At 42.1% G+C, this 19,525-nt stretch overlaps 1 long non-coding RNA gene across 2 annotated transcripts; it reads left to right on the top strand.

Annotated features, from left to right (window-relative positions):
• The first annotated feature begins 8,685 nt into the window (after positions 1-8,685).
• On the top strand, positions 8,686-19,192 carry LOC142602818 (uncharacterized). 2 transcript variants are annotated; one of them, XR_012836653.1, is made up of 3 exons: positions 8,686-8,762; positions 11,855-11,906; positions 18,163-18,250. It is a non-coding gene; the product is annotated as an uncharacterized LOC142602818 (long non-coding RNA). The 2 variants fall into 2 exon arrangements; XR_012836652.1 differs by lacking the exon at positions 18,163-18,250 and adding an exon at positions 19,083-19,192 and having other exon boundaries at positions 8,694-8,762.
• Positions 19,193-19,525: the final 333 nt, after the last annotated feature.

The raw sequence follows: 19,525 nt of genomic DNA on the forward strand, positions 1-19,525 counted from the left end.
CGGGCGGGAGGAGCTCGGGGCGGGTGGGGGGTACGGGGGAAGCTGGGGCCGTGCCACGTTTCTACGAGTATACTCGTAGCTCTCAGCCACGAGCCCACCTGGTTCACTAATTTTATTCTGATTTTTCAAACCTGGCGTTGCCTTTTCTCCACAGCGATGACTTGTTCTCCTCACTCGGATCCGTAGTTGTAGGTGTCATATTTGTTTAACCAAAAAAATCTCATATTTAATGCTGGAAACTCCCTGGCGCCTGTCCTGTGTGTGCGGGTGGCCAGGCTGCACTTCATCCCACCTCTGGCTCCAGAGCCCTGAATTGTTCTGGGAAAAGCATTTTCCCATCTGGATGAGAAATATCCCCCCCTGCTTTTCACAATAAATCCTATCTTGCTAGGCAAAGTAGTTTGAAAACATCACTGCTGACAAATGAGGGGTGTTTGAAGTCTTGTCTGTTTGTTATGTGTTTGCATGCTAGACAGCGTAATGGGTTTCTGATTCATGGCTAGGTCCCTGAGTGCTGCTGCAATATCATAATAAATAAAGCATGGAGCTGGGTGAAGTCTGAGGTTCCTTGCTTTCTGATTTAAAACACCAAGGTCAGCTGGAAGGCAGCGATACACTTCCCTCACCTCCTCTCCAAGGAGCCCACCTTGGCCAGAAGCTAGGAAACCCGTAAGATTATCTTAGTGTCTCAAAGGTGTATGACACACAGGATAGTATTTACCCATTTCTGTAACATTCTTCCAGAATCTTGGTGGAGAAACATGTTTCAAAATGCTGACGTTGGATGATTCTGAGGTTTCAAGCAGAAAGTGCTTCAAAATACTGCAAGGGATGGTCTTACCTCCTCAGAAGCAAGCGGAGGCACTGACCTGTAAGTACATTCCTCACCTGCACCATTCCCTCTGCTCCCTAGAGACGTACACCATGGTGCAGTGCCCACGCTGTGGCCCTGCTCTCTCCAGCTTCTCGCTGTGCCGGCAGCGAACAGAACCATCTCCACTTCTCACCTCTTGGATACATTTCCACTCACTCCTCCTTTCAGTTTTTAAATCATCAGCCACACCTCAGAGCCTACCTTCCCACTCTCTGCTTTCTTTTTGAATGAAGCTTCTTATTAGGGCTGTGTTAATGAAAGATGCTTGTCGTAAAGCTGGGAGGGAGAGGGAGGTGGTGAAAAGCGACAGGAACTGTGATCAAATAAAACAGTGCTGGGGATGTTCCTTAATTAAGTAAATCTCAGGATTGCACAACCTGCTGTTCCAGTATTCTTAGGAAAGGAAATGTCTTTATGAATCACCATTAGTTTTCTTTATCAGCCACTGATAGTGGCATTAAAGAGCAAGCGTGGCATCTTCCCCAACAGCACAGAGTTAACAGATGGGTGTTTCCAGTTCTTTTCACATAGAGTGCCATGACAGGGGAACACGTTTGGGATTTTGGGAACAGTGCCTAGGCTGAGAACTCAGGCAGCATCTCCTCTGGGCCAGTTGCGTTCTGATCAGCCAAACTCACCTCCCACTGAAAAAAAGTTTTTTTCTTTGCTTCTTGCTTTGTAATCAACATGAAATTAGTTTACATCATTAAAACACCATTGTTCCAGCTGTGACTCAATTTCCTATGATGATGGGAAAGATTCTATAACATGCAAATAATTTTATTTCAATTTGCTTGATACTTTGCAATCCTTCTGAATGAAAGATATGCTAAATCCTAATTGATTTATAAAGAAGAACACTTTATTGAAAGGGACCAGTGGGATCGAGTTGCTACTTGACGACTGAGTTACTGGGAGCTGAGCCAGAAGAACTAGTTAGCACACGTGCAGCCACCAGAGTAGTGATGTTCATTAAGGTCTTAGATCTGCTAGTTTGACAACTGTCCTACCCTCTAACAGTATTTGTAAGAGAACATTTAAAAAAAAAAAAAAAAAGGGTAAAGTTATGCTTGTGGAGGCTCTGGATGTTCTGCATACCTGTTGTCCCCCACCATGGAAGATATAGTCTTCCTAATTAATGAATGAAAAAATATGTTAGTCCTAGAAGAACAAGACCTGTTTTCATGTAAGCCACTCTATAATGTATCTTTAAATCTAGTGTCACATAGCATTTCTCTCTGGACACAGAGTAGTACAGCACAGTGAAGTACACCATCTGAGCGAAGTCACGGATCTGGTCCATGGTTTTCTTTTAAAAAGAAAATAGTTTTTATGAATGAACAAAATGTTTTGTGAAATACAATTTAGTAAAACATCATTTATTATTTATATATTTAAAATAAATACAGATGTGTATGGCAATTGAAGGTTACTTGTTTTCTCCATAATTATCACAGATACAAATCTACTCATTCTGTAACTTTTCCTTGCTGCATTTGGGAAGGACTTTTGGTAATTCATTATAGTTGCAGAAATCCTCGTGTAGAACTTGTTTTGTTGGTGTCTTGGCTCTCAGAGTCCTTAGTAGTGACATTTTAATGGCATTTGGGGTGTAGAGGCTGTGTTGGAATTAATGGTCTGTGTTGGACTGTTTCCTTTAAATTCTGGCACGTCGTTTGCCATCTGGCTGGCTGATAACAGCTACTCCAAGGAGGGCAGGTCGTCTCCTTTCCTTTCCCTGTTCTTAGGCAAAGCGATGGTCATCTGGGATGAATTCTGCACTTAGGAGCAAAGACTGAAGGGAATTTAGATGCAGTATGAAAGAGTATTAAAAGGTGCAGTTTTAATAGCTGTGGCCTTAAATTTTAAAGGCAGGTTCTCTATGAAGTCTCTGTTCATCTTTCTTAAACAGTGTAAACAACTTTGCTGCTTCATTTCAGGAGACACTATTCTTCCACTGCAGTGACCCTCCTTGATTTCAAATAGTTTTGTATTGGATGGAAAACCAGAGACTCTCTTCCACACCAGGGTTATAAATCATGTCTCGTCTCATTTCCATTAAGCAAACAGAAGTCTTTTAATTAATTCAATTGGATTAAGTCCATAGGAGACATACAGAGGATACTGACAGAGCCACTAGTTAATGTCTTAAAAAAACCACCCCTTTTCTTCTGAATACCTGTTCTTGAAGGACCAATCCTGTGATCTCAAAAACACAGCTTTCAGGATGAAGCATCATGGGAGCTCCCAACTGCAAGTATATCTTGCATAGAGAAAATAGCTATGATTTTTGAAAAAATTGTAGCTTTTATAGCTCTTTCAAGACAATTCTCACCAGGAAACTGTCAGCAGATCCATTCTGTACATGGAGATACTACCTTTATTTATGTTATGAGATATTCTTTACTTGGCCTGGGACAGCTGTAACAGTCTTTAACCCAGACATAACACCAATTTAAAAGTATGGATGCGCTTATATAAATGCATAATAGTGTTCACAAAGCAGTATCTGTCCTGTCATCATTCTCTGAGCAAAGAAGTCAAAATTTGATATTCAAATCTGATTCCCCAGCAAATGTGGTGGGACATTTTAAGGAGATTTGCTTAAAGTTTGGTCCTTGGGACTGCATGTGTTCAAGAGCTTCTGAAGGGCTGGATCAGGAATCAGCCTTTAAAAAAAATCCCTAGTTTGTGGCTTTCCTGTAGAACTTGGAATTTTGTTATTGGTTCTTAGGACTGGAAGCTTAGTGACAATTAAATGAACTCTCCCATGCATTCCAGCTGTATTAATTTATGGTTGCTGGGTGGTGATATTTGCAAATACATTCTACTTGTTCATTATAAAAACGCTGACTTCTTCCATACACCTATATGTCTTTCTTGCTTCTATAAGGACAATAGTTTCTTTGGCTGAAACATCCTGTTCAGAGTGTTACAATAAAAGGCTGTAAAACAGTTTGCTCTTAAATTGTTTGCCTTCGTGACCCTTAAGCTTTCTGCCAGCTTCTGACTGTGCATGCAAGTTAGAGCTTTGTACTCTTTGTCCTTGGTGTTGCATTCACAAAATACGTTTGTTGGCTTTGCTGCAGTCTGGTAGCTCCATTTATTTTTTTTTCCCTCCCTGAAACGACATCATTACTTTCACTCATGGTCCTAATGAAAAATTAAAATGTAAAGAAAAATAATTTAGAAATTTTCAATTATGAGAATATTTCTTCAAATATTAAGAATGGTAGCACTTGGAATGTCTGGAAAAAAAACAAACAAACAAAAACTCAAAGAAAAGCGATATTAGTGTGGCGTCACGCAAGCAGGAGCAAGGGAAATGTGTAAGTCCCTGCAGCTGCCTCTCATGCCAAAGAATCATTGACTCCTGGTATGCCACTGCAACTGGAAAAGGCTGGTGTGTCACTTATAGCTCTGCAGACTGTTACATCCCTAATCTGGTCGTTAAGCGATGACTGTAATTAGAAACACTAAAATACAACATTGGTAGCAGGCACAGCGCCATCCTAGCAGATTGGGAGGTCATGTCTGCACTCCAAGACAGACCGTTTTCATTCCTGTGGCTGTGAGGAATACACGATCTGTCATCTCCATCTCTGAGTCAGGTTAGCTTTTAAATTAACATAAAGGCTGTGAGTGCAGGAATGACCAGGGAGTGATTTATCTGCTTTTCTGGGAAAATAAAAGAGAATTAAACATCATGTTCTGTCGTGAGCTCAGAAAATGTTCCAGGCAATGACCAAAGATTTGTACTAGTATGACCAAAGCTCTTGTTTTGGTGCTTTTTTTTCAAGCAAAGCTCTTTTTTCAGCTTTTGCAGAAGAACTCAGTGTCCTTCAGTTTTGTTTTGCTTTGAGTTTTTTTTAATTATTGGTAACATCTTACGCTAATGAGAATAAAATTGATTTAAGAGTTGGACCATGCATTTGTAATCTCTGCACAAGCAGAAGAGTAAAGTCACTTTAACTCTGCTCGTATGTTTTAGCCACAATAATGCTATGACTAACTTCATTTAAAAAAAAAAAAAAGAAAAATGTAGAAAAACCTTTATGGCCTGTGAAAGGAAAGCTTTTTCATTGTATATCCATGCTAGCAGGAAGGCAGAAAGTTAATGAGAAAGCCTCCTTTAAGGTTGTTTTTCAGATGTGCAGAGGGACAAGCCAAAGATGACCTATATTGTTTCTTGATCAAGAGCAATGAATTAATATTAAAACCTCATAATTTATTCCAAAGAACACAGAAATGTATTATAACTGTGTCCTTGCTCTGTACTGTGCTGCACCTTGATGGTGTCTGAAAAAATAACTCTCTTATACGTAGATCCTCTTTGATTTCATCAATGTCAGCAGTTCATTCAACATGGGAATTTTTTGTTTAACATTTGGGACAAGTTATTGGTATGATTTGTTTCCAAAACCATTGATGAGTATGACAACTGGCCTGCCGTAGATTATGGATTTTGTTAGGGCTGAGGAACGCTTCCACAGAAATGAGATCTCTTTGAACCGAAGGTAGAGTTTAGCTGGCAGAGTTTGTGTTGAAATTATTTCTTTCACATTACTCATGATACTTTGCAATTCTGTAACACTTTCTGTTTGAAGACCTCAGAACTGTTTGTAAATTAATTCAGCAGTATGGAAATGCATAGGAGGAGATAACTGGTTTATATTTATGCTTTGGTTTTTTGTTGTTTGTTTTCACAGATGAGTGGACTGCATGAAGAGAACAGTCAGATTTGCCTGAGATCACAGAAGTGTAAGAACCACAACACTGACAGAAACAAAGTTTCCCAACTCTTGAATCTAGAGAGAATACAATAAAATGAAAATCAGGGCAGTCTACATTCATCGGAATTTTTGTGGGACTTCTGCAAGCGCAGCGTACGGTGTGTGTCCAATGTGTGGCGCACTGTTCTAGGGGTGACGTGAAAGACCTGGGAGGGAAAAATGAGAAGGGGCTGCAGCAGAAAGCAAACAATGGGAACGATATTTAAGAGTAGGTTGGAGAACCGCCTGTGATTTTCACAGCTGGTTGTGCTGAGCCGTACCGAACTGCTTCCAGCGCAGCCCTGACTGTCTCACTGGTAATCCCAGCGTATTGGCCCAAGTGCTTCCTCCCGAGATCTGTGCAGGGGCTGGATCTTTGCTGCCTGGAACTCGTGTGTTCTGCAGGGGCCGTAACTACCTGTGTTCTGAGCCGCTCTCTCCTCTCCTTGGAGCCTTGAAGAGGCTAGGGCTCACCGGAAGGGGTTTGGGGGACAGGGGCTGTGTAAGGAATGCTTCAGTAGCTCGGGGCTATAAGGACCTTATTATAGTCCTTATTGTAGTGGGATTCACTTTAATGGTTGGGCTAAAAGGGTAACTGAGGCAGCTGAGGGCTCTCTTCTTATATGCTTCCTTTGAAAATGGAGCAGGTCACTGTTTCCAGCTTTGATTTTTTTTTCCATATTCGGCTGGTAGCTTCTGATTGCAATGCTAATATGAGCAAATCTCTGCCAATTTAAATGGGAGATGTTCATATTTAATATCTGTAGTGTGACCTGTTTATACTTAAGGAAATTGTCACCATTAAAATAAAAGGACACATGTAACCGCAAGTTTCTCCTTAATGAGAATATTCAATTTAAATACAAGTAAACAGGAACAAAGTGGTCTTATTTTAGAACTAGTCAACCCACGTATTGATTTAATCAGGAATCAGTTCATGCACAGAAGCAACCTTAAGTTGCCAGCACCTTGTAATGCAGTCACAGAAAATCTGCATAATCAAAACACCATGCACTTTGAAGACATGCACACAAGTGTAAATAGGACGAGCACTGAAAGGTTTACAGGGGGAAATTGTAAAGGAGCACGTCTGGAGCAAGAAATGCTTTTCCTGAAGCACCAGTGTCCCTTCAAGGATCTGAATTGCCACACAGCCTTGAGAGGAGACAAAAAGGCTGCAGAGATTTAAAATCCCAGCATGATGGCTGCTGATGGGAGTGAACTAAATGCCACAAGAGTATGTAACATACACTCAGTGTCATGTATATCTGCTCTCCCAAGGACTGCAAATTCCATTATAAGGTCATACATCTCAGTTTTTGGCTCCATTGTTTTAGCATAGAGAATGATAACTGCTACAGGCTGCCTCGTGTTACACTAGATTATTAATAGTGTTGCTATCTGGCCAAATACTGCAGTGAAATGACCAGTTTATTTCTTTATATCTGTCTACATATATAAAATGTGCATTACATAGTGCCATTCTTACATATTCTATATTAAAATACCAGGATACTTAGGAGAGGAAGTTAAAAAATAAAGTCAGTTTTTATTAAGATGAAATACTGTATTTTGGCCCTCATGTTAAGGACTCAGTTACTTTATTATCATACCGAAGATGACGAGTTTGTCACATGCTGATCTATAAATGTTTATGGTGCCAAGATAATTACTGATGTGTGATAGCCATGTGTATTTTGTTCCAGCTTCAAAGCTCTTCAGCCATCCCTACCAATCAACATGAAGTTCCTACTCCTATTATAGTTAAAAGCATATTTACCTTTGAACTCTGTGGGAACAAGAACTGTCCCCTTGGGTAATTGTGTGAAACAGTAAGATTTTAGTAACATTTACTTCACTCATCCTATCAGCGAGTTCATTTGAACCAAATTACTCAAGTAATCGCAGCACGGTTTATTTACAATTTAACATTTTTAATTATCATGCAAGTCTCTAACATTAGGAATGATGTGTATTTAGGAAAAAGAGAGAAAGATATTAGTGTTTTTCTACAAGCAGAGTTCAGATAATACACACAGACCAAAAAAAACCATACAGCCGCTCCAAAATATATAGTGTGCATTCAGCTTTTGTGAATTCCAGTAGTTACTAGAGCAAAGCAAGTAGATGATCGTTTTATATCAGTCCAAAGAAACATTTTTGTTTTGTATCACTGAGACCTGAAGTTCTGAAATGAAATAGAGAATGTTGTCTTTCATTTCCCCAAAATAAGTTAACAGATAATCTATCTTCACCTCTTAATTTTTGCCTCTTGTTCATTTCTCTTGTTTTCTCTTGTTCATTTATTGTCTGTCTTCTGAATGTCCTTTCTTCAGTAATTTTCATTGTCTGCTTTTATGGCACTTGGCTAAAAACAAGGTGATAAATTACAGACTCTTCATGAGAGCAAACAATCACCAGTGGCTTTACTCTTGTGATATTTTTATGGGATGCCTTATCTTTTGCTTATAAATGAATGAGATCTGAAATCTGTTTGATGGGAAAGGGGAAGCGGCATAACTATTTATAAAGTCGCAGCTACAATGTCGAGAAGGAAAACGCATTTCAAATCCGTATGTGAAAACTGGATCCCTTTTGGTTTTGTAGTCATCCCTTTGTATAAGCAAATCAGGATTATGCCCTTGGAATTCTACTATAGTTACTTTTCTTGAAGTAATATGTAATATGTGTAATATGTGATCTCATCACTGAGATTAATGATTGTAGTGTCACAAACAACTCAGATTTATAGACCTCATTTCACAGTTTAAGAAACTGAGACTCAAAAAGGGCAAGCCATTGGTTCAAGTTACAAAGGAAGAATGTAGGAAAATTGTGAGTTAAATTTGGAACACCCAAGTCCTATATCAACATTTTCACCCTGAAGCTATTGTTCTGTTGTGATGCAAAGAATAATATGACTCATGTATGTGTGCTTCTTTTTCTCTTCCACAGAACCATTTAGAAGAGGACCACCTTACGAATATGAATAACCCAGCATGATCTTAAGGAGGAAATAGCCAGAAAGATGTATTATCATTTGGATAAGATTAAAAACTTGAGATTTATTAAGTCATCTGCAAAGGCTGATGGCCAAAATAAGTGGCTAACTGCAGGTATTGCTGTAGTATCTTCCTATACTTCCTAGCTACTGCTTTGAAAAATGAAACATTGGGACTGGGAAACTCTGTATTTGATGAAAGAATGGGTAATGGTATGATCATAGTGAAAAGTCTGGTGGAGGGATTAAAAGAAGGAAATATTCTCAAGATTTCCAGAATTTCTGAATTTCAGAATTAAAAAAACAAACCAAAGAGGCAGAATGAAGGAGAAATTATTTGCTGCTTTGTGACACCTTTCCTTTCAGCTGTAGCCCTCTGTGGTGGGTTGACCCTGGCTGAGGGCCAGGTGCCCACCAGAGCCGTTCTATCACTGCCCTCTTTCATTAGACAGGGGAGAAAAGGTGCAATAAAAAAACCTTATGAGTCGAGATAAGGACAGGGAGAGATCATTCTCTAATTATCATCACAAGCAAAACAGACCGAACTTAGAGAGGGAATTCATCTAATTTATTACTAAGCAAAACAGAGTAGAGGAATGAGAAATAAAACCAAATCTTAAAAAACACCTCCCCCCACCCCTCCCATCTTCCTGGGCTCAACTTCACTCCCGGCTTCAACCTCCACCCCCCCCAGCGGCACAGGGGGACGGGGAGTGGGGGTTATGGTCAGTTCATCGCGCGGTGTTTCTGCCGCTTCTTCATCCTCAGGGGGAGGACTCATCGTTCCCCTGCTCCAGCGTGGGGTCCCTCTCACGGGAGACAGTCTTTCACGGCCTTCTCCAACGTGAGTCTCCTCCACGGGGTGCAGACCTTCAGGAGCAAACTGCTCCAGCGTGGGTCCCCCACGGGGTCACAAGTCCTGCCAGCAAACCTGCTCTGGCGTGGGCTCCTCTCTCCATGGATCCACAGGTCCTGCCAGGAGCTTGCTCCAGCGCAGGCTTCCCACGGGGTCACAGCCTCCTTCAGGTGTCTCCACCTGCTCCGGCGTGGGGTCCTCCACGGGCTGCAGGTGGAATCTCTACACCCCCTCATCCTCCCTCCATGGGCTGCAGGGGGACAGCCTGCTTCACCATGGTCTTCACCACGGGCTGCAGGGGAATCTTGCTCCGGCACCTGGAGCACCTCCTGCCCCTCCTTCTGCACTGACCTTGGTGTCTGCAGATGTTCTTACATCTTCTCACTCCTCTCTCTGGCTGCAAAAGCGCTCTCTAACTGTTTTTCTTTTTCTTAAATATGTTATCACAGAGGCGCTGATGGGCTTGGCCTTGGCCAGCGGCGGGTCCATCTTGGAGCCGGCTGGCATTGGCTCTATCAGACACAGGGGAAGCTTCTAGCAGCTTCTCACAGAAGCCACCCCTGTAGCCCCCCCTGCTACCAAAACCTTGCCACGCAAAACCAACACACCCTCCCATCATTTTTCTTTACCCTTCTCCATCTATAGATTCAATTCATCTTCATCCACAAACTAACTCTCTTGACCAATTTGACTTTGCCATTCCTGACTCCTCCTTACTTTAGGACTTGCTTAGCTCATTATCATCCCCAGCCATTTTTCCCAGTCTCCATTCACATTCCCAGGCACACCTCCAGCTCCAGTGCCCAAAACCCTTCATTTATTACCAAACCCCCAACACCTCTCGTTTCTGAGTGCTCTCTGCATGCTCCCAAGCTCCTTGCTGCCTCCCTCCCTTACTCAGAGTTTAGGTCAGAGAAGCAGCTGGTGAAGTGAGATGTTAGTCCTCCACAAACCCCCTGATGGATGCAGAAACACTTGCTCTCCTATCTCAGACCGCCTGCACTGTGCAGGAGATCAGGTGGTGAGAAAACTATTCCTCGATAGGGAAAACGTGTCCTGAGCCTGTGTGGCTGAAGAAAAGTCAGCTCTGCGGAATAATCCTGCATCCTTCACCTGCTGCCTCCTCCGCGTGCTGTGGGACTGGGAGTGCTGGATGTGAAGCGGATGCACTGCAGATTTCGAGGACTAGCGTGGCATTGCCGTGTGCTTGTGGATAGGTGGTGTGCTTCACTCTCAGGGGGTTATAATTTCGGTGGTGGATGTGTGATTCAAATGGGTGAAACACAGAAAATGAGCTAAAGAGGAAGAGGTACAAGCTGCAGCTGTACTAACTTTCCCTTCAGAAGAATGGGGCAGGATGGCAATACCAGCTGTCACAAGAAGGGATCCCTTGCTTGCTGCTTGTACAGGACTCTACTGCACAACAGCGGAGATGATTTACAATAGTTTGTTGCACAGCCTGTGGGATTACTTGGAATAACTTTTTATTTTTCAGGTTCAAATCTAAAACCTGCAGTAACTTTGGGAGGTTTGATAGGAGAAGCACTTCAGCACATACCTCTGTTAGACACAGAGTTATGGGGTTCTGCAAATTAGGGTTAAAGAAAAGAGCAAAGGGGATGTATTCTACAATCGTCTGTAATTCCATTCATAATGAAGGAAGGAGAGGGTGTTTTCATGATGATCTGGATCTGTTTCTAACAAAACAGAAATATGGCAAATGTTTCCCTCCATTATATGTTACCACTGTTGCTGTAGTTCTGCAAATCCAGCTGAAGAATCAAACGGTTGGGAAGAGCAACCCCTATGGCCTCACCATTGCTTTTTATCACCTCCCATCCCCCCAATGCAATTAATTGCTGGGACATGCGGTAACGCAGGAGAATGACATTACCTAAGCTAAGAAACAACTTTTTTTCTGAGAAGCTTTTTCTGTTTTTTCAACCTGAATCATTCAACAGATTGAGTTTGCATGGGAATGGGCAGCTGGCTGGCAATTCTTACACCTACTTTCACTACTACAGCCAACCTACAATGGGCTACAATGTCAGGATAGCAGTACTATGTATGGTGTACCCCTAGATATGACTGGCTTGATATTTAAGATGACCAGGAGAGGGCTGAAGCAGTGCCATATCATAAAGTGGCTACTTGTAGTTCTTTTATTATCAGTAGGGCAAAATCAGTAGAGACTAATGAAGGCGGTGGGTGCATGATGAACTGTTATTTGCTAAATCCTTCAGTAGTAGGGGGCATCTGTTGGAACAAGTAAGAGGTAGATTTAAAACTTTGACTGAAGAAAGTACTTCTTTACAAGGCGTCTAATGAACTTCTAAAATTTGTATCCACAGGAGGTGATGGAAGCCAATTTAAAATGGAATTAGACAAATTCATGGATGACAGGTACGTAAATAGCTACTGCAGGGAATAAGCAGAGATGGATCCTGTAACATCCCTAACACAGCTGTGGGTGAGGGACCACAGAAAGCAGTAGGGCTTATGGGCTGCTCTCCGAAACAGCATTTTCCTGTTGTTATCGTTGGAGGCAGAAACCTGAACGAGATGGACCGTTTGCCTAAGGGCATTTCTTGTACCCACTCTATAAATAGGCCTGGGGTTGTTAAATATATATTTCAGATATTTAGATTTGCTTTAGTTTTTGAGTAGTACAATACCCAAAAGTATGTGAACAGAATACTGTACCAATAAACACATGATAAAACATTGTTAGGGGTCTTGGGAAACAAACTACAGGCACAAAAATAACCATTTCAAATACGTACTGAAGAAGAGGTTACTTTTTCATGGTCCAGCATTTTTAGAAGGTAGCTGCTGTACAGATGCAGTTGTACCATATAGTCCTTTTTATCTCTGATGAATACACCTGCAGTTAGGCTGAGTGCAACTTGGAGTTGGGGCATTTTTTACTGACCAACATAGTGTATGTTGTTAAACCCTCACGATATAGCAGTGATTAACTTTGAATCTGTTCTGATCTACGCTGTTCCCAAGTGACCCAATCTACTGCAAACCCATCGGCTCATCCTTTTCTCAGGACGTGACACAAAGGAAGATACTTGGAGGGACAAAGAACCCCCATTTAAAGAGATAAGATTTTACAGCTTGTATTATTTTTAACATTTTGGGTCAAATCCCTTTCTGGCTCAGTACATTTGCTGCATATTCCTTTTCCTGAAGTCACATAAGGCATAAAACCAGCCCTTTGTCACCAAAAGCAGTACAGCTGTTTCCAGGACCATGAGTCATGTGTATGACTTCTCTTTTTAACTTCCTACTGGCTTTTTAAAAATATACTTTAAATCAGTTTTGCTTTTGAACACCACAGAGAAACAGCACTAAGTTCTCCCAAGAACTGGAGATTTGGGCAAAACATTAAGTTTTCATATGCTAAGAAGGTTGCACTGTGAAGTTGTTTTAAACTCTGACATTGACATAATGTTACAGAATACCAGAGAAGTAATATATATGATTACATACATCTAAAATTCATGTTGGAGGTACTAGAATTGTCTTATTTAAGCAATAGCAAAACACAGCTGCTGGGGGGCTTAGATAACCAGGCAGTCTAGACCTTCTCTGACCAAGTGAGGCATCAGAGTGGTTAAAATGTGGGTAGAACACCTTACAGAAGCCAATTCATGTTAGCAGCAGTGGGAAAATTGAGAAGTTGAGACTACACTCCCACTTTTGTGGCAATGTGTTCATATATAGTTAATTAAGTAGTGAAGCCTATGAAGGTGGGTGGACTGAAAACATAATAAACACAGGTATAGGGTGAGACTGAAATGCTCATTGAAGTATCTTGTGTAATCCCATCTGGAGTAGCAAAACAACCACTGATTATTAAGACCAGCTTTTCCTCATCCTCTTTCTGTAGTACTTAGAACAGAGGTATAACAACCTGGTCTTTGTGCCACACCAATGTGAGAACATTTGCTTTTGAACCTTGTTTTGTTTTGCTCCAACTTTTGCGCCTGTGGTGGGTTGACCCTGGCTGAGGGCCAGGTGCCCGCCAGAGCCGCTCTGTCACTCCCCTTGTTCACTAGACAGGGGAGAAAAGGTACAATGAAAAAAACTTACGAGTCGAGATAAGGATAGGGAGAGATCATTCTCTAATTATCATCACGAGCAAAACAGACCGAACTTAGAGAGGGAATTCATCTAATTTATTACTAAGCAAAACAGAGTAGAGGAATGAGAAATAAAACCAAATCTTAAAAACACCTCCCCCCACCCCTCCCATCTTCCCGGGCTCAACTTCACTCCCGGCTTCAACCTCCATCCCCCCCAGCGGCACAGGGGGACGGGGAGTGGGGGTTACGGTCAGTTCATCACACGGTGTTTCTGCCGCTTCATCCTCGAGGGAGGGCTCCTCTCATCGTTCCCCTGCTCCAGCGTGGGGTCCCTCTCACGGGAGACAGTCCTTCACCACCTTCCCCAATGTGAGTCTCTTCCACGGGCTGCAGTCCTTCACGAACTGCTCCAGCTGGGTCTCTCCCACGGGGTGCAGACCTTCAGGAGCAAACTGCTCCAGCGTGGGTCCCCCACGGGGTCACAAGTCCTGCCAGCAAACCTGCTCTGGTGTGGGCTCCTCTCTCCACGGGTCCATAGGTCCTGCCAGGAGCTTGCTCCAGCGTGAGCTTCCCACAGGCCACAGCTTCCTTCAGGTGCCTTCACCTGCTCCGGCGTGGGGTCCTCCAGGGGCTGCAGGTGGACTCTCTACACCCCCTCATCCTCCCTCCATGGGCTGCAGGGGGACAGCCTGCTTCACCATGGTCTTCACCACGGGCTGCAGGGGGATCTCTGCTCCGGCGCCTGGAGCACCTCCTGCCCCTCCTTCTGCACTGCCCTTGGTGTCTGCAGAGTTTCTTACATCTTCTCACTCCTCTCTCCGGCTGCAAAAGCTCTAACTGTTTTTTCCCTTCTTATCTATGTTATCCCAGAAGCGCTGATTGGCTTGGCCTTGGCCAGTGGTGGGTCCATCTTGGAGCCGGCTGGCGTTGGCTCTGTCAGACACAGGGGAAGCTTCTGGCAGCTTCTCACAGAAGCCACCCCTGTAGCCCCCCCACTACCAAAACCTTGCCACGCAAACCCAACACAGCCAGGGATCTAACTCAAACTGGCTGTACCTCCAAAGGGAACTCTTCGTGCTCTTCTGAAGCAATGTCATCTCATTCCTCTTCTGGGTCCCTGGGATTGTGCACAGGGGCTCAGTTGGACAAGACTGTGGCCACGGCCTTTGTTTGATGCCCAGAACTTCTCCAGTGGTACAAAGAAGCTGCTGTCCTCTCGGCCATTCACTCAGTCTCTTGTTTTTAATAAAAATAACAGCATGGCAGAAGCTTGTTTTAAAAATGGCCTTGTTCCTTGTCAGACATTGTGGCTACACTTGAAAACGTTCAGCTCCCGGTCTTTTAATACTAGTGACTGTGTGATTTGCCGCAGAGATGCAGATGGTGGTGGAGGAAAGAGAGAGCACAGTGATCTGAAGAGTTACCTAGGCGTGTGACCGTGTGTAGACCTGCTGTGATCCCAAGATGGGGTGGTCTGGCACATGGGTGTTTGTTATCACAGTATCTCCCGGCTGCCCACAGACCTGAGCCAGGGTACATTATACACACAAAGAAAGCAAGATGTGGATAAACCGCACGATTCCTCCCAAGTCACCTGGCAATCCGTGTCAGATCCAGGGAATTATTTATGAGTTTTATGGGTTGCAGTCCAGCCTGTTTACTGCAAGGCTCATGGAAAGAGGAATTTATGACACCTCTCCTTAATCTAACTCCCTCTTACAGGATCAGAAAAGCCCCTCCAGAGTGTTGACTGGCTTCCCACGTGCTGTACCAGCACCCAGGTACTCGACTTGCCTCTCAAGAGCAATACTGAGAATTAGGTAAAGTGTATAAACACTCTGAAGATTAAAAGCACACCATCTCTAGGTACTACGTGGGAACAGTGGCTTTCCAGCAGTTTAGATTGGATTTGCCCAAGTCACATCACCTGCACATATAAAATTATACGATATCCATATATCATATTATATTTGTATGATAAATGTATGAAAGGTCTATATTTGCACTCATCTCTTCTAAGCCTTTTGGTCTGTTTTATGAGCTGGGAGGACAGCATGCATCCTCCTGACTGTTATGTTTGAGATCAAATGTAAAAATTCAGCAAAGGATTAATGAGCGAAATTGCCAAATGTTTTTACAGTTTCATGCATCTTGCACGCTTGCATAAATTTCAACAAATGAGTAATTTTTATTAAAAATAATGGCAGGGGCATGACAACACAGGAAAGGCTGAGACATGACTTGATAGTTCTTGTATATATTACAACCCTCTCCGGTTTACTTCAAAGCTTTTCACTTTTGTATTTGAAGTCTGGTGAGAAACTCAAAAGAACCCCCAAACTCGATGCAAGGTTTTTATGATGGATTTTTCTAAGGCAAAAATCAGTGGACCCGCTTCATACTGCCATTGCAGTTTAGGCAATTATTAATTCATTTAAGAGGGCAGATACTAGTTTTTAAGTCAAATTGTATCCGTGCACCCCGAAATACATACAAGAACACAAATATAAATTCTTTTTATCTCTGTAGGTACATATATATGTAGGCACACAGCTATGTGAGTTATACAGAGACATATTAGTGCATAGGTGGGAGGTATGTATAAGTAAGTCACCTTCCTCCCATTCCTTGGGCACAGCCGTGGGAATAACCACACGCACAAGTCAGTGCAGGATCAGGCTCTGGCTCTGCTTTTTAAAAAGGGATGCTGCTGCTTAGCAACCGTTTTCTGCTTGGATAAAAGCAGAAACCTTGCAAATCATAAACAAATACGTAGGTCCATGCAGAGGCCAAGTTAAATAAAGTGGTATCCTTTACCCTAACTCTGTCTGCTCCTCTTTTTACATAGAAGAAATTTCTGTGAAAAATAAGAGGGAGTAATAGGACACAGAGGTTTAAAGGAGGGGTTTAAAAAATAAATAGGAAATAAATATGATGCACAGGAAGTTTTCAGCCACTATGGAAAATAAAAAAAGACCTCCAGAGGAGATAAAAATAAATTAATTCAGACTTTTAAAGCCAAAATTAAAAATGGATTTAAGATTTTCCTTTTTTTCTCCACAAGTAATAATTATAAATATGTGCTATTTCTTCCATAAAACTTAATGTGGAATGGAGAGCACAAGGAATTACTTTTGATATCTTTATTTACAGTTACTTTTAATCATGTCAACCGGATGTACTCATGCACTGAAATTTCATTAATGCCCAAGGCTGACCGGGTGAGCTTCAAAATGAGAGCCTCAGCCAGCAGCCTGCAGAGCTGCTGCTCTTGAGTTCACTTACTGACACCCCACGTGCTCTTGGGCAAATTGCTAAGAGTCCAGTTTTCAGAGATCTTGGCATCCCTGGAAAGGCAGCTGGCACCCAGACATCACATTTTCAAAAGAAAATCTAATGAAAGGAAAATTAGGTACCAACTAGATGCTTAATCTGTTAAGATACTTTTGAAAATCTCATTAGGCATCTAAATATCTTGGGAAAAATCCCATCCTCTGAGGCTAAGCAAAACCCCCTTGAAATCTCTGGGAGTCATCCCACTAACTTCAGGAGGTTTGGAATTAGACTATTATATCGTACCAGTTACATTGGACCAGGTTTGTATCTCTGAACAGCAAATAGTAATCCCACAGCTGCTGCGTGGAAGAAGGATGCTCACCCTCGAGTAGGGAGGTGAGCTGTTTTACCTCTTCCTTTCACCTTCCCGCTCCTGTGTCATCCCCCGGACGCAGAAAATCCCTGGTTCAGATCCACTCACCTGTGAATACGTACTACCCAAGACATGGCTTCTCCTTCCTTTTCTGTGTCTGCTTGGTAATGTGGAAGTTTTACAGTCTGCAGGAAAAAAAAAAAAAAAAAAAAGCTTCTCTGTGTAAATGCTGCCTTAGCATCTCACTTCCCAGTCTGGCTGTGGAGTAAATCCCTATGGATTGATCCCTATACGTATCTCTGTATGCATCTTTTCATGTTTCTTAACTGCACTACACCTACTCAAGGCCCAGTACCTCTCTAAAGAAGCATAAATTCCCCCCAAATGATGAATGAGACAGACAAGCCCCACTGTTTTCTTCATCTCCTGATCTAGAAACTTTGGGGCAAAGAGACCGAACCCTGCACCTTTTCCAACAAAAGAGGCTGCTGGTTCACATGTGAAAAATACAGAAGCCTGCTTACATTTTCAAAAGCATCTGAAGCTTTTCCTTTCCTTCAAGGCTTAAATACTTTCCGAACACCTGGCATTAAGGATTTAATTTTAAAGGAAAAACAACTTTGGATGGTAAAATTATGGCCTTACTTTGAAAATCCAGTCAATAGGGAACGGATTACTTTGCTATACAATTTCACTACCAAGACAAAAAAGGGAAATTGTAATTTTTTTTCCCTCCGAAATGCCTCAGTGCTGATTTTCCTTATGGTTTGAACACAAGTAACCAAGCCCAGTGTTGCATGGTGCCCAGGCATCTTCGTTCCTATGGCAGGTGGAACTCAGCAGAGCTGGCCTTGCAGCTGTCAGAGAGAACTGAACACACAAATTGTCTTGATGCTCTTTGTCCATTCCCCGGCAGGTTCATTTGTCTGATTACCTCTGCATGATCTTGCTCTTGCAAACTTAAGGCAACCAGGTTGGCTCCTGCAGCTGGAGGAACAAGGGAAAACAGGAATACTGCCTGGAAAATGGAAGGGAATAAAATTGGAAAATTTTGCAGAGAAGCTTTTAAAACTTGCTGAAATCCAGGAATCTTTAGGAGCACAGTGACAAGCTTCCTGTAAAACAGAAGGGAACGGAATACATTAGAAATTCTTAATATAATGGTAATGCTTTTTAATAAAGTGACACACTCATATGTTTTAGAAGTTTTTACTGTAGAATTTCAAACCTTATATGTGTCACATTTTGGCCCTGGAGGCTGCTTTTGTATAAGCCGATGTTGACATCCTCACTAATCTTTGGAGAGCTTTGAGGAAGGAAATAATATGTAAGCTGGAGGCCTGTCTGCAGAAAGCATTCTGTGTACATAATGCCATCATAAACAAAAAGTTATGCGTAACAAAAATACGTTTATATTTTCTGGTTATCTTCCTATTTTGAAGTCTCTATATCAAATATTGTAAAAACCTTCAGCAATGTAGCAGTTGGTGCCATTATTTTTAAGCAAGTGAAGCTGGTATCACTAAATATTGGGTGGGCTTTGATTAAAGAAAGATCAGTGCTATCAATTCTCTTTAGGAGAAATGAAACACTGCCAAACTTCATGATGATGCTCCTGATACCACGGCTCTTTGAGAGAAATTAAACCTCTAAAAAGTACCTTTCAAAAAAAGTACTCCTAATTATTTCTGGTTAAAACAGAGTTAGAATTTTTTTTTTTTTTCTGGGAAGCATCTTTTCAGGTGGAAGTTACAGAGTTGTGTGAAAGGGAAGGATGGCTTCTTGATTGCTAACAGTGACAGCAGCTTTCATTTTTATATGGTTTTCCACCACAAGGTTAATGCAATTCTTGAATAAGAAAATGGCTGGCAAAAGAGTTCTGGATAACTGGAGAAGACTGTCACAGAGAAGCCTGTGGAAAGATGTCCTGGTTAACAGGGAGATTCTCTCTCAGGCAGAGTAAGTCCTTCTCTGAGACAACTGATCCTTGGCTCGTGCAAACAGAGTAAAACTGAGAGCAACTGCTCTCAGAATGAAAAAGAGAAATTATGTATGTCATTTAATTCTGGTTGCGTTTTCATCAGTGTTTATCAAGGAAAATTACTCCAGGGTGAAAGAGAACATCAAGTACAGGGGACGTGGCAAATCACCATCAAAGTTGAATATTTATGAAAATTTAATAGGGCTTGTAGATTATAACTGGTGTCTTTCAAGGCTGACTACCAAGGAATATACAGAGAAGTCATGTGATGGGAAATAAAAGTTTACAACCCCAGTCC

The sequence above is a fragment of the Balearica regulorum genome, chromosome 8 (genome assembly GCF_011004875.1).
Source record: "Balearica regulorum gibbericeps isolate bBalReg1 chromosome 8, bBalReg1.pri, whole genome shotgun sequence".
NCBI classification, from domain to species: Eukaryota; Metazoa; Chordata; class Aves; order Gruiformes; family Gruidae; genus Balearica; species Balearica regulorum.